General features: G+C 33.1%; 1 pseudogene; it reads left to right on the plus strand.

The window, feature by feature from the left end:
• The first annotated feature begins 14740 nt into the window (after positions 1-14740).
• On the plus strand, positions 14741-25748 carry LOC133814370 (protein FAR1-RELATED SEQUENCE 4-like; annotated as a pseudogene).
• Positions 25749-26890: the final 1142 nt, after the last annotated feature.

A 26890-nucleotide genomic window follows, 5' to 3' on the forward strand; every position in this document is an offset into this window, starting at 1 on the left:
GGTGCCATGGTTTGCGGATTATGTGAATTATTTGGCAGCCAATGTAGTGCCACCAGAATTTATTGGGCAGAGATTGAAAAAGTTTTATCATGATGTGAAGAACTACTACTGGGATGATCCTTTCTTATTCAAACAATGTCCGGATTTGATTATCAGAAGATGTGTGCCTGAAAGAGAAATGAAGGACATCTTGTTTCATTGCCATGCATCACCTACTGGTGGACATTTTGGGGGAGCAAGGACTGCTGCAAAGGTCCTTGAATGTGGATTTTATTGGCCTACTCTGTATAAAGACAGCTATGACTATGTGAAACGGTGTGATCGTTGTCAAAGGGTAGGTAATATCTCAAGACGTCATGAAATGCCTCTCACTAATATATTAGAGGTTGAATTATTTGATGTTTGGGGTATTGACTTTATGGGACCCTACCCACCGTCGTTTGGTAATTTGTATATTTTGTTGGCAGTGGATTATGTAAGTAAGTGGGTTGAAGCAGTTGCTACTTCAACTAATGATGCTAAGGTGGTAGTCAAGTTTATGAAAAAGAATATTTTCTCTCGTTTTGGCACACCTCGAGCGATTATAAGTGATGAAAGGACTCATTTTGCCAATAAGATTTTTGATTCCTTAATGGAGAAGTATGGAATTAAACACAAGATGGCATTGGGATATCATCCGCAGTCAAATGGGCAAGCGGAAGTGTCAAATCGTGAGATTAAGCTGATTTTAGAGAAGACGGTGCAAGTTAATAGAAAGGATTGGTCAAATAAGCTTGATGATGCGTTATGGGCTTATCCGACAGCTTTTAAAACATCAATTGGTACGTCTCCCTACCGTCTTGTATATGGTAAAGCTTGTCACTTGCCATTTGAACTGGAGCATAGGGCACAGTGGGCGTTAAAGAAGTTGAATTTCAATCCGGTCGCTTCGAAAGCATTAAGGCTAGCTCAACTGAATGAGCTAGATGAATTGCGTCATGATTCCTACGAGAATGCAAGAATCTACAAAGAGAAGACAAAGAAATGGCATGACAATAATATTGTCAATCGGACTTTTCAAGTGGGCGATAAGGTGCTGTTATTCAATTCCCGTCTCAAGTTATTTTCAGGAAAATTAAAGTCTCGATGGTCGGGGCCATTCATTGTTACAAAAGTCTTTCCATACGGGGCGTTGGAGATTCAACAAGGTGATTCTTCGTCGTTTAAAGTTAATGGACAGCGGGTGAAGCATTACTATGGAGACGAAATTGAGACGAAGGTCAATATTACATTGGTGGATTCTTGAAGGCAAGAAAAGTAGCGTCCGGCTAAATGACGTTAACGACAGCGCTTTTGAGAGGCACCTCATTATTTTTACTTTTCAGTTGTTTTCAGTTTTAAAATTTATGAACAATTTGTAGTGAGTTTACATTTCATTTTTGTTTTCGTTTGACATTATTTTTTTTTAATGTAATAAAACCGTGAACAATGTGAAAAAAGAGATGATTTTGAACAGCGTTTAGGCGATATATCGCCTGGACAACAGATTCGGATGGGATTTTTGTTTTAAGTTGGAATTTTTTTCATGTGCCCAGGAGATATATCGCCTACAAATGGCAATATATCGGCACCAGTGAAGGAGGAGGCAACATATCAGCGGTGCAAGAGGCGAAATACCGCCATGAAAGTCAGGGACGACGTTTGGCTATAGAGCATGTGGCGATATATCGCCACTTACAGGCGATATATCGCCTGGTGGAATTTTTTGGAAAAAAAAACATCACGTGGGGAGCACATGATCCATTCATTTAAGTATATTTTTCCCCCAAAAATAACCCAAATCCGACCCCTATTACAGAACCGAAACACTCCCAATATCCCCTTCTTCAATTTTTCCTCTCAAGCCAATCATTCTCTCAAGCATCCCATCATCTCCATCAAGCAATCAAGGGGCCGAATATTGCTGTGATTCACCACCAATTTCATCATCCTCTTCAAGATTTCAAGGTACATTGTTGAGTTTTGATGTGCTTAATGATATATTGAGGAAATTTGAAGAACTTAGATTTTGTGTTGGGCATTGGATGGATTTTTGGGGAATTATTGTGAGATTGGTTTGTGTTTATTGTTTTTATCATCTTGGGAGATTACTCTATATATTTGAGAAAGATTGTGGGGTTGTTTGAGTATTTTTGGCCACTTTTTCACGATTGCACACTAAGTGTTCGATAAAAGTACCCAATGAACGGTTTTGCCATAGTTTGGAGATTATTGGGTGTTTCTGAGTTGATTTGGGGTTGTTAGTGTGTTCAGTGACTATTAATTGTGTTTTTGCGATTCAACTACTCCATGGCTCCCAAGAAAGTGAAGACCATGTCCACAGTCCAACGTGCCAATGTCATTATTCCTCATACCTTTGTTAACCCCACTGCTCAAAATAAATTCGAGGAATGGATTGTTAAAAATAAAACAGTGATTGTGGAGTCTCACTTTCGGCCAAGTGAATTGGATGGCATTCTCCCACAGATGATTATTAATAGAAATTGGCAGCAGTTGTGTGAGCCAAAACTTTTGGCCAATATCAGTTTGGTCAGGGAATTAAATGCCAATGCTTTTGTGGAGAGGGATGATCATACAGTCTTAGTTCGGGGTAAAAAAGTTTGTTATTCTCCTCAAGTAATAAATAGGTTCTACGGCCTCAATGATCCATGGGATGACGATTATCGCGCAGGAGCCGCTGAAAAGGATTATGATTTGCTCTTAAAGAAAATGACTAAGCCCGGCTCTACTTACAAAATGGGGAGTGACATGGTTACTCCAAGATCAATCAGGGCCACCTGTTTGAGTCCGTATGGGAGGCTTTGGAACAGGTTCGTCATTAGTACTCTTATGCCTTCCACTCAACAAATGGAAGTAACTACTGAACGTCTATACTTGCTATATTGTATTTGTTCGGGCAAGTCAATCAATGTTGGGCGGCTTATCGCAGAGAGTATTAGTTATATTGCGCGAGGGGCCACATCTGGTGGTCATGGACATGCTTCGTTAATTACTAGTTTATGTAAGGATCAGGGAGTGCCAATGAACATTAATGAAGTCTCTGAACAATCTCCAATAATTAGTCATCAGTCAGTGTTACATCAAGATGAAAATTATGGGGGTGTTCCTCGACCCACTGGTTTGGGATACGAGCCTGTCGACCCGAGTCTGCTGCCATTGCCACCTACCCATGAACAACCTGAGTCTACTCGGCCGAAGAGAAAGGGTAGAAAACCATCCACTTCTAGAGCTACTGAAGGCTCTAGTTCTCGGCAATATAGCACCATGCAACAAGATATTGAAGATTTGAAGAGACAACAACAGCTGTTGTTGCATGGTCAAGCGGATATTAGAGATCATCATTTTCACATGACGAACTACATGGCTGATTTTTGTGGGGCATTTGCGCGCTACACATGCTTTAATGATTTTCCACAATGTCCTCCAGAATTGCGCCAGCCATATCAGTCGCCTCCAGATTCTGAAGATGACGAGTAACTGTTCTGTTGTCAGGTTTTTTTTAGTTTATTTTATTTTATTTTTATTTTTTTATTTTAGTTCAGTTCCTTTGGATTTCATGAAACAGTGAGGGCACTGTTTATTTTAAGTTTGGGGGACTATTTATTTTTCTTTTGATTTTTTATTTCTATTTTTAATGTTGGATGACTGTACGAAACTATTATTGACTAAGACAGGTGGGGCTTCAATGATGAATTATGTTAATTCTTTGATGTTGTTAAACTGATGCTTTGAATATGTAGACTATGTGCTTAACCTGTTGATAATTGATCTGAGTATTGTCATTTGTGTATTATATGTGTTTTATTTAATTTATGCTTCACATTATATAAGTTTATAAGTATTGTGGGAATTGGTATGTTTGGTGGATATGGAAATAAGCTAGAACTTGCTCAGTTAATTTGTTGAGACGAAATGCTAAATGAAGTATTCAGTAGAGATGATTTAGGCAATTTTCTTTGGTCAACGTTTGAGCCTTTCCAACTAACCCATAAAAAAGAATTATCCTTAGTTACCCTTTTTTAGCCTAAAATTTTGGTTTTTGTTCTTGATTATACTATTTGAGCCTAAATTTCCTAACTTCATTATTTTTCTTTTTCCTTTGTTATCATAAGCATATAATTTGTGGGAAAGAAGAATGGAAAATAGTGAGGTATTGGTATGATTTTAATGTAGTATGATTGTACAAAAAGAAGAGAGAGAGAAGTTTTTGAGATTATAAAAAAAAAAAATCACTTTGTCACACTCCTTGATTATATATATATATGGAAAATATTAAGTTTGGGGGAGTGTGACTTGAAAAAAAAAAAAAGGTGATAAGTCTAGAAAAAAAAATGACACAAAAAGAAAAGAATAAAATAATGAAAGTGTTGTAATCTCTCTCTCTAATTGTATAAAAGGGTGATTTTTGGTGTGTGAAGAGAAATTTGGCTGGTTTCGAGGTTTATATGCTTATGGTAATTCGGAGCCTAAATGACTATTTATCTACCTTTACCTAAGCCTAATGTTATGAGCCTATCAAAGTCCTTTTGATCTACTTGATACAGATTTTATATTAGTGGAGACAAGTTAATTGAGCAAGCTTATGGTGAATTTTGATGGGTTTGTGGTATGAATGAATGTTGATACTTGTAAAATTATGTTTTGTACGGTATTTGTTAAATGAAGTGTGTATTTGCATGAATGACAGTATTTGGAGATATTATTGATATGTTGAAATTCTAGTCACATGATCTGAAGCATTGGTTGAGCGATTGAAGAAGAATTGGAATTTTTGAGAAAAATTATGCCCCTAGTCTAAGTTTAAATTTTTCTGTAAAGTTAAGTCATCCAATAGTTTTTTTTTTAGTTTTGGATTGTTTCTTTGTTCTTTCTTTTGTTTTCTTGAGGACAAGCAACCAGTCAAGTTTGGGGGTGTGATAAGCGTACAAAATATATGCTTATTTATAACCTTTTCAGATTGATTTGGTTGTTTTTCTCAAGAGAAAGTTTCTATTTAATCTGTTTGGTGAACTTGTGCAGTGTATCGTTATAATTCTGATTTGTTCGAGAGTTCGGATAAATATCTGTTTTAGTAGTCGAAATTGGTTAATATTTGGAGATGTGGTGCAGGCGATATATCGGCACACTTGGGCGATATATCGCAGAAAGAGTATTTTCAATTTTTGGCTGAAGCAGAAACGACATCAGAAATTGCGTTTTTATCGAGTACATTCATCAGGCGATATATCGCAACATTATAGGCGATATATCGGCACAAGGGCATTTTTGGAAATTCGTAGGTTTTTGGATTTTTGTAAAAAGAATAAAAAGAAGATCGGGAGAGACAGAAAAAGGGGGAAGAGTGTTCTGACGGCAGAGGAAAAGAAACAGAGAAGAATCCACTTTTAATTTGTTTGTTTTTCTTTATGCTTTTGAATTTTAGATTGTGTGATGAAGTTTAATATTATGAACTAAATTTCTATTTAGAGTATTTTAATGTAGTCACTGGATATTCTATTCGTCTTTAATGCAATTTCTATGATTCTTTGAATTTATGGTTATCTATTGTTCTTATGTTTAATGCTTGTAATTCATTGGCCATCTTTTGCATGATTATTGGTTTTAATTCAATATCTGAAAAGTGAGAATTGGAATAGCATTAGGCAATAGACATAGATTTCAATTTAGAACGAAAGTATCAAATTGGTTTGTGTAGCAACTAGGTTTTTGTTCTTAATGCGGTTTATGTGTAGAATTTATCACAGACATGTAGAGAATTCACAGGTAAACTGAATATTTTATATCTCGAGAAATAATAGAATTGTCAATAGTAAACTTGCTATAATCATAGATCAAAGAAACATATTAGTTGTATTATTGATTGAATAGAATTGAATGTTGATGAAATTAGAATGCTCTAATATTTTGCTTATATTAAATTTCGTTAATTAAATTTTGTTTTTCTAGTAGATTATTCATTGTTAATTGTCATCAAATTTTCATTAGTCAAATAGAAATAAAAATTTGCTATTGGTAATTATTAGATCAATTCCCTGACGGAACGATACTGTATTTCCACTACTATTACTTGTTCATTCGATTGCGTATACTTGCGCAGTAAAAATATCGCAACAGCCATCCCCAGCGAAGACTCCATCACGTTCTCCGGGCTCCTTGTCTCAATCGCCCGCAGGTCCCTCTCGGCGGCATTGTAATAGTGGTCCACGGTGTAGCTCGTCGTCTCGTAGACCGTCCCCCGAAAGACATCGGGGATCTTCTCCAAAGCCCGGGGATGCACCGGAACGCGCACCTTGGGGGTTGTGGTCGACAAGGTCTCGGGGGGCACCTCCGTTTCCCAAACAGAGGCGAGGGAATCTTCTTCATTGCAGGAAGGGGTGAAGGCACTTTTTCCTGGGCAGTCGGGGCTTGGTTCTTCCCCTTTGCAGGGGACTTGGAGGTAGTCCCGATGGCCTTCTTCGCCATCCGGAGCTTTTTCACCATGGGCCTGGAAGCCCCGGAGGAAGGGTTCCCTCCAGGGAACATAGCTCGCAAATCGTTGTTCCCGGGCTGAGACATCTCCTCTGTGGAAACAAAAACAAAGCATTAATATACAAGTGAAAATATTTCTGCAAAACAACAAAAATAAAAGGGAAAACAGATCTCAAGTATGTATTGAAAGGGATCCTACCCTCCGAGCTAGAGGAGGAATCTATGGTCTCGACCACCGACCCCGGAGCTGCAGCAGGGGAGTCTAAGATAACGACTTCATGGGCTGGAAGAGGCTCTGGGTCCGAATCTGGCTCAAGATTAGACTCTTCTACGTACTTCCTAAGACCCGGAGCTACTACGCCCTCCCGGAGGGAGGGCCACGACCGAAGGTTGGTCCCGTACTCCTCAAAAAGGGCCGACCTAAAGGCTAGGGTATTATCTATGACTACAGTACCCCTAGGGCGGCTACTGTCATAACCCAGCATGAGCTGGTTGACGCATTGGAGTAGGGTTATGTCGCGGTCTGGGTCATTTCGATGGCGATGAACGAGCTGGCTAGGATTGAACCTAGCAAGCCGAAGATCTGCGGTGGCCCTATCTAAATCCCTAAACAGATAAGGGTTACCTTGGCCAGAGGGGCCGGCTGCTGCCCCAGACTGGGCCCTCTCCACGTTCACTTCTTGGGCAACCTCCAACGCCCGCTTCCGCCGTACGAGGGGCACCTCGTCCTCCTCGTCCTCTTCCTTTCCCGCGGCCTCTGCCTCGGGGATGGGTGCCATCTCGCGAGCTGGAGGGAGACCTCGCGATCTCCTTAAGGCCAAAGTCTGGCCCGGAGAGATTAGCTTGCACGCCAGCATCGTCTCGTCAGACACGAGCTGGTGATAGTCTTTTTCGCTTGGGGGCAGCCCCGCCAATGTCTCGTATTGACCCCCGAGGGTCACGGACTTAGTCGTCCTCGCGAAAATGGCTGCATGATTGTTTCTAAGTCAGGAACTAATAAAAGAAGCTAATCAGTAATCAACTTACGAGCTAAGAGTAGAGGATACTTACGAGGGCGGTTGAAATAGTGGTGTTCATAGTTGCGAAACCCCTTGGACATAAAGAACTGGTCTTTAAAATCGTTGGGGTGGCTGGGCAGCTCGATGACCGCAGCCGAATTTGGAAAGCGGGTCAGATAGTAGAACCCGTCGCCTCGCCCCTGCTGCTCCGGGCTGGCCTTGAGGCAGAAAAAGTAGAGGATGTCCGCCGGCGTGGGGACCTCCCATTCCTGCTTCAGGAATAAGTATTTCAGCCCTACTAATAAACGATATGAGTTAGGGGGGAGCTGGAAAGGAGCCAGCTTCACGTAATTAAGAAAGTCCGCGAAGTACTGGTCCAGTAGGAGGAAGGCCCTAGCCTTGAGGTGCTCGTCGCTCCAAGCGGCGTACTCCTCATCGAGCAGCGCGCAGCTCCGCTCACCTTCGAGGGGAGGTCGGGCGTCTAGGGCGCCCCTCCCTATTTCAATGTTGTGGGAAAGGAATATTTTATTCACTTTCCCCTGGGTGGTGACCTTCGAGGCGATCCTCTCGGCCTCAAAGAAAGCATCGGGCCCCACCTCGAGCTCCTGCTCCATGGCTGGACCGAAGACAGGGATTGGGGAGTCTATGACCACCTCCTTCCCCTTGTTGGCTTGCTGGGAAGAAGAACTGCCAGTACTCTTCTTGGATGCAGTTTTCTTTGGTCCCATCTGGTCGCCTAACGAACAAAAGAAGAAAATTTAGAAGGGGCGACCTAAGCATAAGAAAGAATCTAACGCGAAGTGTTTCCTTTACACGGGCTGAGGTAATCTCAGCCCGTGGAGAGTGAGACCACGCGGTTCTATGAACACGCGCCTGTGCTCCCAACAGGTCCCCGATTACTCGGAATCCGTGTGCCAGGAGGGTCAGAATAAAAGTTTTCCTTGGAAGGAAAGTTTCAGTAGGCAAACAGTGCAAAGCCGCATGTGAAGCGTGTCCCCTAAGCTACCCGATTTTGCACCCTAAAAACTGGTTATTTCAAATAGGCATACAAAAATTTTACCCAGAAAATCTCCCTAGAAAGCGTACCCTATGGATCATGTCTCTAAATGGTTTTTTCTACGGTCGATACCCTAGGACAAAACCCTACGCGTATCATACCAGCAAAAGACCAGCAAAATACTGCATGCTATTACAGAAACAGTTTACCTAAGCAACAGTGAAGAAGAAATTTAAAGCATGCGCAAGCGGAGGACTTACAGGGGTATTTTGGTGTGGTGAGATTGAAAGGGTCGTCTGGGTTGGAGTCTTGCTGGGATTGTTGGTGCCAAAGTCTCAAAGGAGCTCTCGTGCCTGAATTTCTGGAACGCTGGGAACAGTAACCGGAAGAAAGAGGGGGTTTTTTGAGACTGAGAAGAAAGAAGAAGATGAAGAAATGAGAAAATTTTCAAATGAACGAGTGGCCCATGCGAAAGGTGGCCACCCCTTTTATATACGTAAAAGGCCAAAAGAGGAGGGCCGTTGGATCGCCTTGATGTAGGATACGAGGATCACTACTTGAAAGGCGAAACGACGGCCAAGTATAGGCTAGGTCATTTAAAGCGGTTCTCGAAAGACGTACCGTCACCAACCACGATGTTCCACGTACTCGACGCCTGCGTAATGGGCGGAATGTGAAGAGTCCACAAAGAAGCCTAAAAGCCCCCACTGTGGCCCCAGATGACGTCATGTGCCACGAGCAAGGGCTTGGGGGGAAAATGTACACCCTAAATATCCACGGGCTATTAGCAAGTTGAGAAATGACATAATGATATCAGCCACGTGGATGTCACGTACCTGAAGCTGCTGTTACCAGGTCCTACCTCTTTAGCTCGAGGTAACCAAAGGCTTACTAAGATTACTAAGGAGTCGGGTCAGAAGTATGGACATCACGGGCTAAGAATACAACAAGCTCGAGGTACGAGCTTGGGTTGGCATCTATGACCCCATATAAAGTCAACCACGTAATGTAAACGTGCATATATCAGACATCACGTGTCTGATATATCCCTGAATTCTCGGACACGCAGCATAAACGTGCGTGTTCAGGCACCCACGACTGGGTTGGGCCGTGCGGCCCATTACCCCTCTTACCTATTGATTAGATCACACTTCATTGTCAAGTTTTAGGAATTAATCATGAATGTCACAGAAGTGACATGATGGGTAAGAAGGTCACGGGATGACCTCCATTGCCAACCCCCAGGTGCCCTCTCCTTATAAATATGGAGACCCTGGGAGTTGCAAGGGGTTGGAGTCTATTGTCTAAAGAAAGACCCTGTAAATAATATCAGAAAAATAGCAATAATATTGGCTGGTGGACTAGAATGATTTTAACCTTTGAACCACCTAAAAAAGTATTCGTATCACTATTTTATTTTAAGATCATTCATCTATTACGGTTCATTACTTATCACTAATCTCACTCTCTATTCTATTAATTATCTGTTGGCGAAGAACCGCGTCAACAAAATATATATGAAAAAAACACTTACAAACAATTCATAAAAGAGAAAAAAATATACAAAATAAAAAAAAATAGGTAGGACAAAGGGAGTGTAGTAATAAATAATAAATTTGTGAAAAAATAAAGAGGGTAGAATAAAATTTGAAACACTGTATAAACAAATGATAAATTTATAAATAAAATAAGTGACATGATTAATGTAAATAAAATAGAAAAATGAGTACCACAATAAAAAAATATGTACACATCATAACTTGTGTTCTTTCGGTAATACCTTTGAGATTTGGGAATTTTGTGAAAATAGCATTTAAAAAGAATAAAATTGACAAAGTAATATGTCATTTTCAACATTATGATACAGTACTTAGTGTGGATGGCTTCGATTTGCCTAGGTGATCTTAGTTGTCAAATAAAGTTTATTTGAGGACAATTATTTATTTGAGGACAATTATTACAGGGCTTCAATTTAAGTCTTATTAGTGGGACTTTCAATATTTTTTGACTTGTGAATAGTTTTTTGCACGATTTTTTTTTATGATCATGTATATTGTAGCTATTTAGAGTGTCCTGCAAAATTTCAGAAAATTCTGAATAGTTTACAATACCAAAAATTAAGTTCAAACATGTTGCTTTTCACGTACATAAAAAACATAGTCACGCGTGCAACATATTTGAACTTAGTTTTCGATAATGTAAATTATTCGAAATTTTTTAAAAATTTACAAGATGCTCTAAATAGCTACAATATACACGGTTATAAAAAAAATCGCACAAAAAACTATTCACGAGTAGGAAAGAATACTTCTAAATATATATGTGCTACCATTAAAAGAAAAATGAGAAAATGTTTAAGATAAAGAAGAAATTTTAATGAACAAACAAAACCCAAAAATATTAGTTTCTAGAGCAAAAAAATCACTTAGTGGCACTTTATAAATCACATGGTGTGCATCTTTTGAACTGGTTGCTACTACAACTTTACACAAATTAGGTCTGCCATTATTTGCAGAAAATACTTGGAAGAAAAAAATATACAGTGGTCGGTTTGAATGATCTGCAGAGAATCTGAGATTAAAAAATGAGGTTTCCAAGTTACAAAGTTGAAAATTCTTTTTTCCCTCTAAATGACTGTCGTTTATGGAAAAAGGAAAGCTATTTAAACTCAAAATTTTCCTAACATTTTTTTCAGCTAGTAGTAATAAAAATGAAAGAGAGAATTACAGAGAGATTAATTGGTAAGAAAAACTTACAGTTCTGAGATTGTTGTAAACTGTGGTTTTGTCTTACGGAGAGGAGAAGTTTTCCGTTTGGTTATGTACAGTGAAGTAAAAAGTAAAGGAAAGAAATACTTATTTTATATATATATAAAAAAAAATACTACAAAGTAGAAGTTACACATGTATAGCTTTACTTACTATGCTTTAGTTCCGTGTAGACCAGCTGTCATTTTATGGCAGTTGTAACTTGTATGTATTTGTTTTTAGAAATGCTATGATTCTGATTGGTTCGCGATTAGAAAACTGTATTTTTGAAAATTGGGATTCTGAAATGAAAATTTGAATTTGATGACTAAAAACATATTTCTGAAAATGTGATTGGTTCAATATCAGTAAATTGTTTTTGAGTTTTAAAAAACAAAATCTGTGATTGGTATTAAATTTGAAAATATAACAGAAACTGAATATGTAATTGGTTCAGCTGAATCTGAATATTATTTTAATTTTGTATAATATTAAATTTTGATTTATCAATAGATTTAATTAAATAAAATTTAATTATATTAATAAATTAATAATAGTGCATTGATTAACTTGATAACAATATTGTATTGTCATTAATTTTTTTTTTCTAAATTAAAGTTACATTTTTTAATTAACTAAACGTTGTTATAACTAAGCCACATTTGTCCGGCAATGTCATTTCTAACATTTTCCTTCTGAGCCATATAAGCTTGACTAAAATTAATCTCTAGTGCCTAATAAATTCCTGCTTCATCTCCTTCTTGTTGGTTTTCTATTGTTGTATTAGATTGACTTTCAGTTCCTTCAATATCTTCAACAAGTGTGGCATCAACTGAATATTGTTCAAACATTTTATCATTAATAATGGAGAGAATAGAGGGTTAGAGACAAAATAATATATCTAATTTTAGGGGAATAGGATAAGGGCTAGAAACAGATTAACAAATATGATTTTAGGAAAACAATATTCACACTCAGATCAAGAGCAAAAACACATTCAAACTCAAATCAAGAGCTTTTAAACTCAGATTTATTTCTCTTTCAATATCAAACATTGTGGAAATGACTCCTCTCTTTCTCAGAAAATTTTCACAAATGTACACAGTTGGTAATCTAGTATTTTTTTAATCAATTTTTGTGAGACCTAATATTAATGAAAATGATTGTACAATTTGTAGAGGTTGTCTAATTGGATAATTAACCTCGAATTTAAAAAAAAAAATTAATCAGTAAAGTGAATGAACATTGACATCCACCTTATGTTGCCGAGTTTAAAATATTGGGTTTGTAAACCAGAAAAGATCGTTTGCCAATGTAGCTTGATGCCAATGCCTTTCCACTCGAAGTGAGTGGAGAAAATGCTACCTGAAACTGTTCAAGAACAAATCCAGTGCAAAAGCTTTTCCTGTATGAATATGAAAAGAAAGAAAACAAAAAGAGAATCAAAATTCAATTAAGACGAGATTGGTAACGATTAGAAAGTAATTTCAACTCAATCCCAGTGTTGCAAACATAAAGACCGAGGAACACAAATCTTTTTGTTGCATAATCTTCAACTATATCAAAAGAATCCTTAAAACAAATGTCCCACCATATACTAGCTTACACTTCTAATGAACATACTATAAGAGGCCCATGTACCTTGATAATATGTTAATTTATATATGACTTAGACTTGAACACAAAACAATCCCAAACTAACCAAAAAATCAAACTTTGTTGGACCCTCTGGGGGCCAAAAAAAAAAAGCAATTTTATACATCCATATATATATATATATAATATATATATATAAACACAAAGCAATATCTGTTTGGGTTCCGATTTCACTTTATGCAGGTTTACCTATATATACATATATATATACATCCATATATAATATATATATATATAAACACAAAACAATACATGTTTGGGTCCGATTTCACTTTCTGCATCTTTACCTATATATACATATATATATACATCCATATATAATATATATATATATGTATATAAACACAAAACAATATATGTTTGGGTCGCGAGCTCTGCGAGTGTATGCGTTGAAAAACTGGTGTTCTTTCTTCTCCCAGATGTCTAATTCGCCATCTTCTTCAGAAATCGGAGGTGGGTTTGGGGATTCAATCGAAGAAGAAGACGAAGTTCAGATCAATAGCAAATATACTCAAAGGGCAAGTCTTAAAACAAAACTTTCAAAGAAAAAAAAAATTAGATGTAGAGGATAGAGAGAAAGAGAAAGAGCTCACCTTAGATGGAGTGTTGGCAACTACATGTGGACTGGTCGACTGAGATGTTGAGCTGCTTAGAGGAGAGAATGAAGTTGAGAGATTTTTTTTTTGGGTTTTTGAAAAGTGAGAAAACGTGAATTTATCGTTTTCTTTTTTACAACGTAAAATTAGGATTCGATTTGGATACAATTTTTAAAAATACTATACCACTCAAGAGTTTATATAGGCCCCACAGATGTTAATATTTGAAAATGATAAAAGTGGATCCAAATCCACTACCAATCAGACCCTAAACTTCCCGGTGGAAAAAAATCACGAGTCCAGGTGGAGTTACAAGTGTATGCCATATTAATTAAAAAATATGGTTCAATTTAATAATAAAAAAATAGATTTTGTACTGTTTATTTACTTTACCAAAATATACTCTATTCTTTTTCATTTCCTTTTACTTTGCAAAGAAGATAACTTTTCAACTACTCTCAGAAAACGGAACGGAACAGAAGCTTTTTTCATCTACAATATATCAAAGAGGAGAAAGAGAAGCTCTTTTCATCTACAATATCAAAGAGGAGAATCAATATAACTATTTTCATCAACTATGGGTAAATGAAGATTACGATAATGTGATATTTTTCTTAACATAGGTATTTATCATTTCATTTTTTTTCCTATTTCTTTTTTTATTTATAAACGAGAGATGCTATATGATAATTTTTTTTATCAATTGCTAATATGATAATTTTTAATCATAGCAAATAGGCTTACTGTGAAAGATAATTCCTTTTGTGGTGTAATATTCTTTTCCTCAAGGTATGTTATCGTTAAATAATTTTTTTTATACATGATATTTTCCTCCAAAATAAAATTCATTGTAGTGTGTAATTGTTCTTTTAATTAACCATGAATAATTATTCATATATGAACAAGTTTTGTGTGTTACCTATTTTTCTTAGCTGAATTAGCGCATGGAAGAGGCATATATGGACATGGATTTGATAAAAGAGAGAAGTGAAAGAGTTTTAGATAATAAAAAAGAGAAGGTTGAGTATTCAGAAATTCTAAAAGAACGGGAACCTCAACCTGGAATGTATTTTAGTTCATTTAGTGATCTTTATGATTACTATAGACACTATGGAAAGCAAGAGGGTTTTGGAATAACAAAGAAAACTTCACGTGCTTCAAAAGACAAAAAAACAAAATTTTTAACTTTATCGTGTTCTCGAGCAGCAAAACTATCTTAATCCAAATCCTTTGACAAAAATGGGATGTAAAGCCAGAATTAATGGTATTATTCTTGAAGATGGAAAATGTAAGATTAATTCAGTTATACTTGAGCTTAACCATGGGTTGAGTCCTCAAAAGTCACGATTCTATTTGTGCAATAGAGAGATAAGTATTGGTGCTCAAAGAAAACTTGAATTAAATGATCTAGCAGGAATAAGTATTGTAAATAATTTTCAATCATTTGTGGTTGAAGCTGGGGGTCATGATAATGTTCCATTTTTAGAGAAAGATTGTAGAAATCTTATTGAGAAAGCAAGACGATTACGACTAGAAGTTGGAGATGCTGAAGCAATTCACCAATATTTAGTTCGAATGCAGTCTAAGAATTCAAGTTTTTTCTATATGATGGATTTAGATGATAAGTCAAGAATCAAAAATGTATTTTGGGCTGATGCAAGGAGTAAAGCGATATATGAAGAATTTGGTGATGTGATTACATTTGACACTACATATTTGACAAACAAGTATGATATGCCCTTTGCCCCTTTTGTTGGAGTAAATCACCATGGTCAATCAATTTTGTTAGGATGTGGATTGTTATCAAGTGAGAGTACCGAAACATTTATTTGGTTGTTTAAGACGTGGCTTGCATGCATGTCTGGATGTGCTCCGAATGCCGTAATTACTGACCAAGCTCTAGCAATGAAGAAGGCGATTAAGGTAGTGTTTCCCCAAAGTCGACATCGTTGGTGCCTTTGGCATATAATGAAAAAGATTCCTGAGAAGTTATGTGGCTATCAGTCTTATAAACCAATTAAAAAAGCTTTGAAAAATTGTGTTTATAATTCTTTGACAAAAGAAGAATTTGAACGAGCATGGAGTCTACTCATCAATGATTTTGATCTTTAGGATAATGCACGGTTGCATAGTTTATATGAAGAAAGATATCGCTGGGTTCCTGCTTTTGTCAAAGACACATTTTGGGCTAGAATGTCAACTACTCATCGAAGTGAAAGTGAATGCATTTTTTGATGGATATGTCAACTCAAAGACAACACTTAAGCAATTTGTTGAGCAATATGATAGTGCTTTAAGAGACAAGATTGAGAAGGAAAATCGAGCTGATTTTCAATCTTTTAGCACGTTGATTCCATGTGTGACTCATTTTGCAATAGAAAAACAATTTCAAGCAGCCTACACAAATACAAATTTTAAAGAATTCCAAAAGGAGTTAACTGGGAAGATTTATTGTGATATTTCCTGTGTTGATGAAAGTTCTGGGTTATTCGATGTGTGTGAGGTTGTATTCTTTGATGGAGGAAGTAAAGAAGTTCATTTCAATAAAGAAAATTATGAGGTTCAATGTGCTTGTCAATTGCTTGAATTTAAAGGAATTTTATGCAAGCATGCTATCTCAATTCTTATTAAAATGGGAGTTCAAAATATTTCAATGAAATATGTTTTAGCAAGATGGAGAAAGAATTTAAGAAGATGTCATACAAAGATCAAACTTGTTTATGATGATTTACATAGCAATCTTGAAGCACGGCGATATCATGAGCTCCAAAAACAATTTGACAAAGTAGCAGATTGGGCTATTATCTCTGATGAAAATTTCAAAATATTTTGGAATTTGATTCATGAATTTGAAATGAACTTAGCTAAAGATGAAGCAGATTATATTGTGGATTTGGCTACCACTCAAGGTTCTCCTACTAAAAATCATCATGATGAAATGATTAATGAAAGTAATGAACCTCGTTCTCCTATTAATGTTCGAAGACATGGGCGTCCACCAAAGAATAAGAGAGTTCCAATGGTTGAAAAGCTAACAGCTATGAAAAAGAAAGGAAAAAGTGAAAGAATCAAAAAAGAAAGAAAGAAATTAAAGGCAAGGAATTTATCTTGCTATATATTGTTATATTCTTAATATTTATTCCCAATTAAAGCTTATGCATGTATTCCATATTTTTACAGGATACAAAGAAGGGAGAATGTAGTATACATAATGCGAACATTGCTGGTACATTAGATAGATTGAGTATCCAGGTATAATAAGCATCAAATTTGTATAGTGACTTGTTTATTTTTTTTTAATTTAATCATCTAGTAACTAGTATAACTTGATCTGTTACTCTTTTTCAGAATAAAGAAGCACAAATACAAATGACCATGTCATATGAACTACCTACAACACAAATTTTAGGTTTCCAACCAAATTTGCAAACCTTACCTATGTCCTACTTCCATTACCCACCATCATATAGTTTGAATCATTTTATCTTTCCAAGTAGCATATACAATGCACAAGGTAAAAACAAAATTCATTGGAAAAATTATTACATTGTTTATATCCTTGTTAATTTACTTGACCTTTTTTTTTTTTATAAAGAAACTGCAAACCTTTCAAATTCTGGCCAAACTAGTAGACAACATCAAATGGGAGAATATTTTTTTTTATTTTTGGCTATGTAATTGTTAGTTATCTTTACATGCATTCCACTGAAATTTTATTATATTGAAATTTGAATTTACAATTCCAGGATTATGAGGAAGTTCCATGATTGTGAAGAAGTTCAATATGAAGATCTTTGTAATATTTTTTGTTCTGGTTTAACAATGGTTGTACTGAAGAACTTCTAGTTAATTTAGTGTGATTAGATAAACCTTTGTAGCTTACTAATGCTCTCCTATTTTTGGACAAATTGGGTGTCAATGCAGTTCTTGACTAGAGTTACATACACCTCCCACTAAAGGTATCAAAACAGTTATATATACCTATAATTATTACAGATCTTTAAAAACTTTGATTAGTCACGTATCAATCTAGGATAGGCTTGTGCAATACCAAGCTATCAGCATCAACTTTTGAATGAGCAAAATATCACTTCTTAGTATTTCTCCACTCAAACGCATATATACAATCATAGCTCTCGTCATCATTGTGAAAAGTTTTTTATAGAATGATAATAAATCTTGCAACAAGATGATAATGAAACTAAATAAATATAATATTAACAACAACAAAAATTAAATGAAAATTATACACCAAAAAAATAATATAAATAAACAAAATACCTTTATTTTGATTTACATAAAAAAAGGAGCAAGTAGAAGACCTAGAAATTCGATTCATAATTCCTTTTATTGATTGTAAAAATTAATTTTCATATCAAATAGAAGTTAAATTTATTTTCTTGGATACTAAACAGAAATTTCAATGAAAATATTCAAAGTTAAAATAGAAAGAGGGAATAGGAGAAAAAAAAAACTTAAATATAAAATTTTAGATATACAAACCTATGAATGTGAACCTTGCCTTAACAAAATCATAAATGAGGGATTGAGCATTCAAACCTCTAGTCTTAGAATATGGACTATAAAATAATGTTTTGCATCTTCTCCATAAGCAAAAAGAAACAGAGGTTTGTCTTTCTTTTTCTATAGAAGAGAGAGAAAATAAAATTTAATACGTGTAATAAAGTAATCAAAGTTAAAAAAAAAAAAGTAAGTGCCATGTGGCTATTTGTATAGCCTACGTATTACCCATGATTTATTTCCATCGGGATGTATCTTTTTTCATTTTTTTTTCTTTTTTGAAGGACATGTGTCTCTTATTTTTACTACAGCTGTCAATAATAAATTTAAACATATCAGTTAATGATGATTATTCTATACATTAAATAATAAAATGGTAAAAATCACCGAAGGAATAAAAAAAAGAAAAGATATACAAGAACAAATCTGTTTAATTATTACGGTAAAATATCTAATTTTAATTTATTTAATTATTTTTTTATTTAAGTTTAAATCATGTTTATAATTTATCATTAAATATTAAAATTAATTGTAAAAAAAATAAAAAATTATTAAAATAAAAAATTTCGTTATCTACACATTTTATATATATATATCTGTTTTATATAAAAAGTGTGTAGATAACGGAAATTTTTATTTTAACGGTTTTTTATTTTTTTCCGTTAACTTTAACAGAATATTCTTATATTTAACAGAATATTCTTATATTTAATAGTAGATTGTAAACATGGCTTAAACTTAAATAAATAAATAATTAAACAAATTAAAATAAGATATTTTGAGATATTTTACAATGACAATTGTTTAAAAATAATAAAACCATACATGTTATAACTTAAATAAAATTTAATTAAACTTAATATCATATTAAACATATAATATATAACATTTTGTTGTCACTACCAAATTGAAAAGCTATAACAAACATAAACTTAAGCAAAAATAAATAAATTAAAATAAGATATTTTAAAAATATTTTATGATAATTTAAATAATTAAATCATATTTATTTTAAAATAATAAAGACATACATATCATTTTTTTTATCTTATAAATTTTTGTGATAGTTTATTTTTTATCAAGCGATTGTAGTTTTTTTTCTTCATAAAATTCATCAAAGGACATTGCGAGATATATTAGCACCTAAAAATAGTTGATGTATATATCCTTCTGTCTATAGTGTGACTTTTTCTATTCTTATTTTATTTCTATTATTAATTTCTTTTTAAATATTATTATATTTTATATATATGTCATGTAGTTGTGTAAATATATATCTATGTCGACGTTGTGTTTAAATGTCATATATGTAAAGATTATTGATATAAATATTTATATATACTATAGAACTATAATTTATTTTATAATATATATTTTTTTTTAAATAGTGAACCAGTTTTATTAAAATTATAGGCAATGTTTACAACTTTATAACTAAGCAAACGTGCATTGCACGTTGCTTCTACCTAATATATATATATACACTAGATATTTTAAATTTACTAGTACAATCTTTGGTTTCTCATTTTTAAGAGATGACGAAATTGTAAATATTGTTACATATATTTATTAAAAATTGTACTTACATTCCTATTTTTTTATTTTACTAATAGAAGCCTTTAATTTATATTATATATATAAAAAAAAAACTGTTTAATGAACAACAAATTACAATGGTGAATTTTACTTTATTTTTTCTTCTTCTTTATAATCTATGAAACATGCAATAACATTTGGTTTGTGATGAAATGACACAAACAACACATCCATAACTCTCAAGTATCTCACACACAACAGTCAAGCCAATGACTAAATTCCATGACATATTGTTTTAGAACAAATGACATATCATTTTCAAATGCCTCTTCTTTGAGAAATATATATCAATGAAACATAATTCAGCTTATCATCCTCAACCCCAGCCCAATATAAACACCTACAAGATTAAATTAAAGCAATTCAGCTCCATGATAGACAGGGTCGGCCCTAGCACAGGTGGGCTGGGCCTATGCCTAGGCCCCAATTAAAAAGACTCCATTTATTTTTGAAAAATATCATTATTTTTCTATATAAAAGGCTCCAAATTTTGAACAATACTAATTTACATAAAATTCATTTTTTTTTGATGAGAAATTATAGGAAATGGTCCAAAATAAAACCATCAAGAAGCTAATGTCCTCATTTTTAAAATTGTAGATAAATGACCATTTTACATTGTTGATTACCTAAATTGCCCATTTTTATAATTTATTTATTTATTTAGGACTGTATGACTTTAATACAGTGGTATATGTATATTAGTTTTGTTTAATTAGTTTTTATTTTAAAGTTATATTGATTTTTTAAGTTTTTTATAAGTTGTTGGTATATTATTTTCCAATCAGTGTATATGTTTTTTTGTGGTATGGTATATAATTTTTTTTTGTGATATTTAATTTCTATTTTATTATACATAATGATAGTATATAATTTTGTATCATGGTATATACATTTTAATGGTAGTATATAACTTTGTTAGCATAGTATATACATTTTTTAGTAATAATTTTGTAAGTTTTGATGGTATATTATTTTTCAACTCAGTATATATATTTTGTGGTATAGTATATCATTCAACAACTCATAAAAAATGAAAAAAAATCAAAATAACTTTAAAATAAAAACTAATTAAACAAAACTAATATACATATACCATAATATTAAAATATTTAGAATAAAATAGTAATTTGTTAAAAAGTGTATTTGGTAATATGTGATATTAAATAAATGATTAGACTATTTTACTACAAAATTAAAAACATGAACATTTACTTACTTTCACACAACATTAAAGGTCATTTTGATCCATGCCCATTTTTTTATTTTATAAAAATACAATATTTTGTATTGGGCCCGTAAAGTTCAGGGCCAGCCCTGATGATAGAAAATCAAGTATAGAAAAACATAGACATTAATTGAAAACAATCATCAACTAGTACTTTTCATATAACCCTGTTTAAGATGTCTTGAATCACTTTTTGATACATTTGAATCCAAATGAGAAATTTGCAAAATGAAACATCCATTATTACCCGATTGTCATGGACTCACCACACTACCTTGCTAGATCAGGTACTCTCAACCAATCATAGGATCTACAATCCATATGGTTCATACAGGAAATACCGAAATAGGTTGAACAAATGAGTAAACGCATTATCCAAATATGCATCTCAGTAAACACATAAAAAACAATATGGAAAGGTCCAATTTTCTTCGAACAAAGAAAACCTCCGTACTGAAAATAATACAACTATAATCATTGAATGCAAGAAAAGAAAAACATGAAAATTAATATTGCATAGAAGAATATTCAATAGATTACCTGGAACCTGGAGAGTTGGGCCTGGCTGAGGGAAGTGGGCTTGAAATGAGGCTGCTAAGCAGTGAAGATGGTATGGATTCTTGCCCTTCTCATCTTCATCGTCTACATTCTCCATCTTGTCATGAGACGATGGGTTTCGCCATTCACTTATCTCAAGTGAGCTCCACTAAACAACCTTTCGTGTTACTCAAGGACATCAGTTAGCTTGTTGCTCAAATTTAGCCATTAGCGTATTGTTGTTAGTGCACACATTGACGCTAATAATAAAACCCATTAGCTTAAGTTTTTTTAAACTAATGCCAATTGACTTATTTGAAATAAAATAAAAAAGTAAATTGCCCAAAATTCCATTATTAACGTGACCCTAATACATATTTCTATCTCTTCCTCATTTTCTAAAAATACCCAATCGCACATTCATTCTATCACCCTTTCACTTGCTCTCAATCTCTCTCTTGTTCACTCCCTCTCAATTTCTCTCACTGTGACTCTCTCTCTCTCTTGCAGGTGGCTCATGGGACCGACGACTAGGGGATGAGTCTCAAGGACTCGATAAGTTTTTTTCTCATTTTTTTTAATCTAGGTTTAGGGACCAATTGTGACATACTAACAACGTTAGCACATACTAACGCTAAAAATGGGTCCATTTGCGACAACAACTTTGGCATCAATTTCCCAAATGTGATTTACTTTAATTTAAATTTGTGCCAAATCCTATTTTTCTTGTAGGGCACCAATATAAAATAAATACCTGAAAGAAACCCAAAAAAGGTGAAAGAGACTTAGCGAGATAGATATATAAAGAAATCTAAAATTTACTAATATAAGTAAGAGAGAGATAAAGAGAGAGTCAAATTGCTAGGTAAGCTACCAAGCCAATGAGAGTTACTGAGTAATTGAGAGAGAGCTTAGAGTTCTTAAAGAGAGAAACTTTGATGGTGCGAGCAAAAAGAGTATTTACTTGGTATTTTAAAAATCAAAGTTAATTTTGCATTTTTTAACTTTCATTTAAAATGACCAACATATTCTTGCACAAGTTAAATTTAAAACCACTTTTTCTCAACTTCACTTTTAGTTGTAGCTTTTTAATAAAATAAAAAGATTTCTATTTTTACCAAACACAATTTGGTTTTCAACTTCTCAAAAAAACCTAAGGGTGTTTATTATTGGTTTGGTCTGGATTTCTATATTTTTGGAACCAAACTAGCATAGCTGTTTTTTTAAAATGTAAAACCAAGCCAATTAAATACTTAATCAAACCACTTAAAAATTGATTGCATTTTGGTTCATAACCTTGGTTTGGACTTTATATAATTGTTTCAATTTATTTTATTAAAAGAGCATATTGGTTTGGTTCCAATGTTTTTTTTTATTAATGTTATTTTTTATTAAAAAAAAATACTTAATTAGTCTGGTATGGTTTGAACCAACATAAATATTGTCAGAACCACCAAGATCAATCCATAAATGAAGAAAGTGATTCTTATAATTGAACCGCTAGCATCAAATTCTTTTGATTTAGATTTTGGCCCGATTGATTTGCGTTTGGAACCGTGGTTTACTAATTTTATCAACAGCCATACAAAAAAACTATTTTAACTTCTCAACGATCCTTCCCAATCATATAAGAACCAGCATAACTTGGATAATATATGGAAAGCCCTTGAAACATATTAAAATAAAATGCCAAGTTTGAAAAGAAACATCAATCACTTATAGATTTTTATTTTTTGCTATGACACTTGCAGAAATTTCGTCACATGTTTCGGTTGTTAGAATATTTTATTAAATTAATTAGAGTTACCAAAAATCATAATTTTAACTCATTATAATTAAAATTAATACTGGAATTAACTGATATATATTCTCAATATGGTCAGTATTATTTAAGGTAGTTACTCGATATTGAGTTACTCAATATCTCATATTCTATTGAACATTTATTTAAGATACTATTCTTTTCTTTTTGCAAATAAAAAACTATTAGATCGAGGCTAACAAAATCAATAATTGAAGGTATACTTTAATGATCATCTTTATTTTGTGACAATCATTTTCAGGCTATTCGGCATATTAGGATTATTATGCAACTAGATAAATTATCGTACATTTGATATTAAGAGTCATGCTATATATCTCTGCCTTGATCTTATTGTATATGCATATATATATATATATATGTGTGTGTGTGAACATTTATATGATTTGTATATGCTGAATATAGTCTTGCCAATTGCTCAAATTGTTCCCTCATTATATTATGTTTCTATTGCTCACTGTTGTTAGGAATGATTTAGTTTATTAATTCCTTACATTTTTGTGAATTAGTAGCACTGAAACCATGTTTTGAATATATGGATTCAAATTTCTTGGTTTAGGCATTCAGATAAACATTTGTTTTGCCTCAAACTTGTTTTTTTATTTTATTTTTTTATCCAAACTACATTAGACGTACCTTAGTTTATATGTCTTAGTGCCTCTAGGATAAAAAAAAATTGTTGCATCACATCTTAAAAACAAAGCTTTTGATACCTTGAGAACCATGTTAATGGACTAAAGCTTTGTTTAAATTAAACTTTGTTTTTGAGTGGTTGTTTATGAAAAATAAAGCTATTAATCTTCATATTCATGTATTTCTAATCAATTTGGGTTAAAATCCTATGTTTCTGGTGTCAAGAATGTCATTTTTCAGCCAGATTTTGTAATCGGATCTGTCATACCCGTTTTCTCAGCAACCAGGTCAACACGATCTGGATCTTTGAAGAAGACAAAAAATGACATGTCGTTTTCATGTCCACCGAAGTGTAAACGATATGTCGTTTATACACGCGAAATGACACAATAAGGGAAAAACGACTACATGGCATATTTAAAACAAATAAGAAAAAAATCCAAAATTTTAATTTTTGATTTCTAAATTATTTTGGGCAATAAATTTAATTTTTAATTTTGTTTATTTTAATTATGCATATAATTTAGGTAGTTTATATTTTATTTAGAAATAAATTAAAATGTGCAATTTTTTTTATTTGATATATTTTGCATGATTTATTTATCTCGTGCATGCAATTATAATAATTGTGCCAATTTGAGTATGTAATTACATTTAATGTTTTATTAAGTTTTAGTATAATTATTTATTAATTTATCAAATATTGTGTAATTAATTTATTGCCGTATTAAGTATTAATTTTTTAAATTAATTCTGCCAATTAATTATTTATGAAATTATTGCATTTATTTTTATCATATATATATAAATGTAGATTATTGTAATAATTTGTATGTTTATTTATATTTTAATTAATGCAATATTTATTATTTGTACAATTAATTTTTGAGATATTATAAGTATACTTTTACGGTTTTAAATGCATGATATATTCTACATTTGTGCTAGATATATTAAGCTTATAATTAACATATAGATTAGTTAAATGATATTTAGCTCATTAAGATTCATAATTTATTCTCTAATTAATTAGAATAATTACTTAGATAAAATAATTAAGTTATGAATATAATATATAAATAATTTTTGTAGTTAACATAGGAAATATACAATGCTCAATCTATACCGATTTTTAATGATATTCGGACGACCACACTAGGAGAAGTCTTAGTGATTGCCTATTATGTTGCTGCACAATTGATCTTAGGAATTAAGTAGAGCCTAAAACATAATGTCTAGTGAACCATATAATTTTAAATAATTAGGAAGTAGTCACAACATCTTTAATTATATAAAATTATACATTAAGTTGATTAGGATCACATAATGGACATAAATTGTGATTGGTTATATAGATATAATAATTTTTCCCCACATAAATTTTATTATGTTTATATAATTAATTAGGATATTATATTAAATTATTTTTTCTTAATCTACCCACATGAATTATGATAATTAATTTAATAGTTTTATCATAAAGTTTATTTAGATAGAAATATCAAACCTTAAATTTTTCCATTGTTTGATCAATCTATCATAATGTACATTCAATCTTATTAAATTAAAATTTTAGCCCACGTACAATTTTTGTTTAACTAGATTTCATTTTCAGCATGTTTATACATTGGTAAAACATGATTTCATCAACCCTCAATTCTTTAGATTCTTAAGTTTGTAATCATATTCATGTAGTTTCTCAGTCCGCCTCTAGTTTTACTGCTATCCTAACTAAAGTTCCTAAGCTTAGGCGTGACAATTTCAAGATATGGAAGGAGAGAGTTCTCTTCCATTTAGGATGCGCGGAAATAGACTACGCGATCACGAATGATAAACCTGTTGCAATCAAGAAAACCTGCACCGATGATGAGATCGCGTTGCCTACAAATGGGAACAATCCAACTTTCTGAGTATCATGTTCATCATGACTAAGATTCCTATAGGAATGTGTGGATCAGTGGAGCAACATGAATAGGTCAACGACTTGATTAAGGCCATCGACAAGCAGTACGACACCTTTGACAAGACCATTTGCAACACTCTCATCATCAAGGCTCACTAGAATTAAAGGCATACATGAGCACATCACCAAGATGAAAGACATCACTGGACAACTGAAGAAGTTTGAAGTGGTGATAGCTGACTCATTCCTGGTTCTTTACATCCTTAACAATCTTCCCTCCCAATACACGCCTTTAAAAATTTCCTACAACACACATAAGGACAAGTGGAGTATCAATGAACCGATGAACATGTGTGTACAAGAAGAAAGAAGGTTGTTAATGGAGCAAGGAGAAAGCACTCACGTGTAAACTCGGGGAAAGCCTAAAGATCCATCCAAGAAGGACAGAGGGAAAAATAAGAAAATGCCTCCCAAAGCTGGCATAAAGAAGGATTCCAACAAGTATTTTTTTTGTAAAAATAAAGGACATGTGAAAAAGGAATGTGTCAAGTTTAAGTAGTGGATGAAGAAGAAGGGTAATCTAATTTCTATTTTATGTTATGAATCTAATATAGCTAATGTCAATATTAACACATAGTGAATTGATTATGGATCAACAATTCACATATAAAATTCATTGCATGGTTTACAAAACCTAAGGAAGCCAGTGGGAAGTGAGCAAATCATCTTATCTAGAAACAAGATGGGCTCGCATGTGGAGGCTGTAGGAACATGCAATTTAATTTTAATTAGTGGTTTTATTTTAAAGTTAGAAAAGACATTTTATGTTCCAAGGTTTTCTAGAAACTTGATTTTAGTTTCAAGGCTTGTACCTTTTAGTTATTCCTTTACATTTTCAGATAAATCTTTTAATTCATTATATAAATCTGAATGTGTTGGAAATTGTATCTTGTCTAATGGTTATTACTGCATTAACTTACAAAATAATACCACTCTTAATGTTATGGATGATCACACTGGTAATAAAAGATGTGTTATTAATAAGGATTCCTCTACATTATGGTACCGGAGATTGGGACATATCTCCATTGATAGGATTAAGAAGTTAGTATAGGATGTGGTACTTAATACCTTGGATTTTACTGACTT

The sequence above is a fragment of the Humulus lupulus genome, chromosome 2, assembly GCF_963169125.1.
Source record: "Humulus lupulus chromosome 2, drHumLupu1.1, whole genome shotgun sequence".
In the NCBI taxonomy this organism is placed as follows: Eukaryota; Viridiplantae; Streptophyta; class Magnoliopsida; order Rosales; family Cannabaceae; genus Humulus; species Humulus lupulus.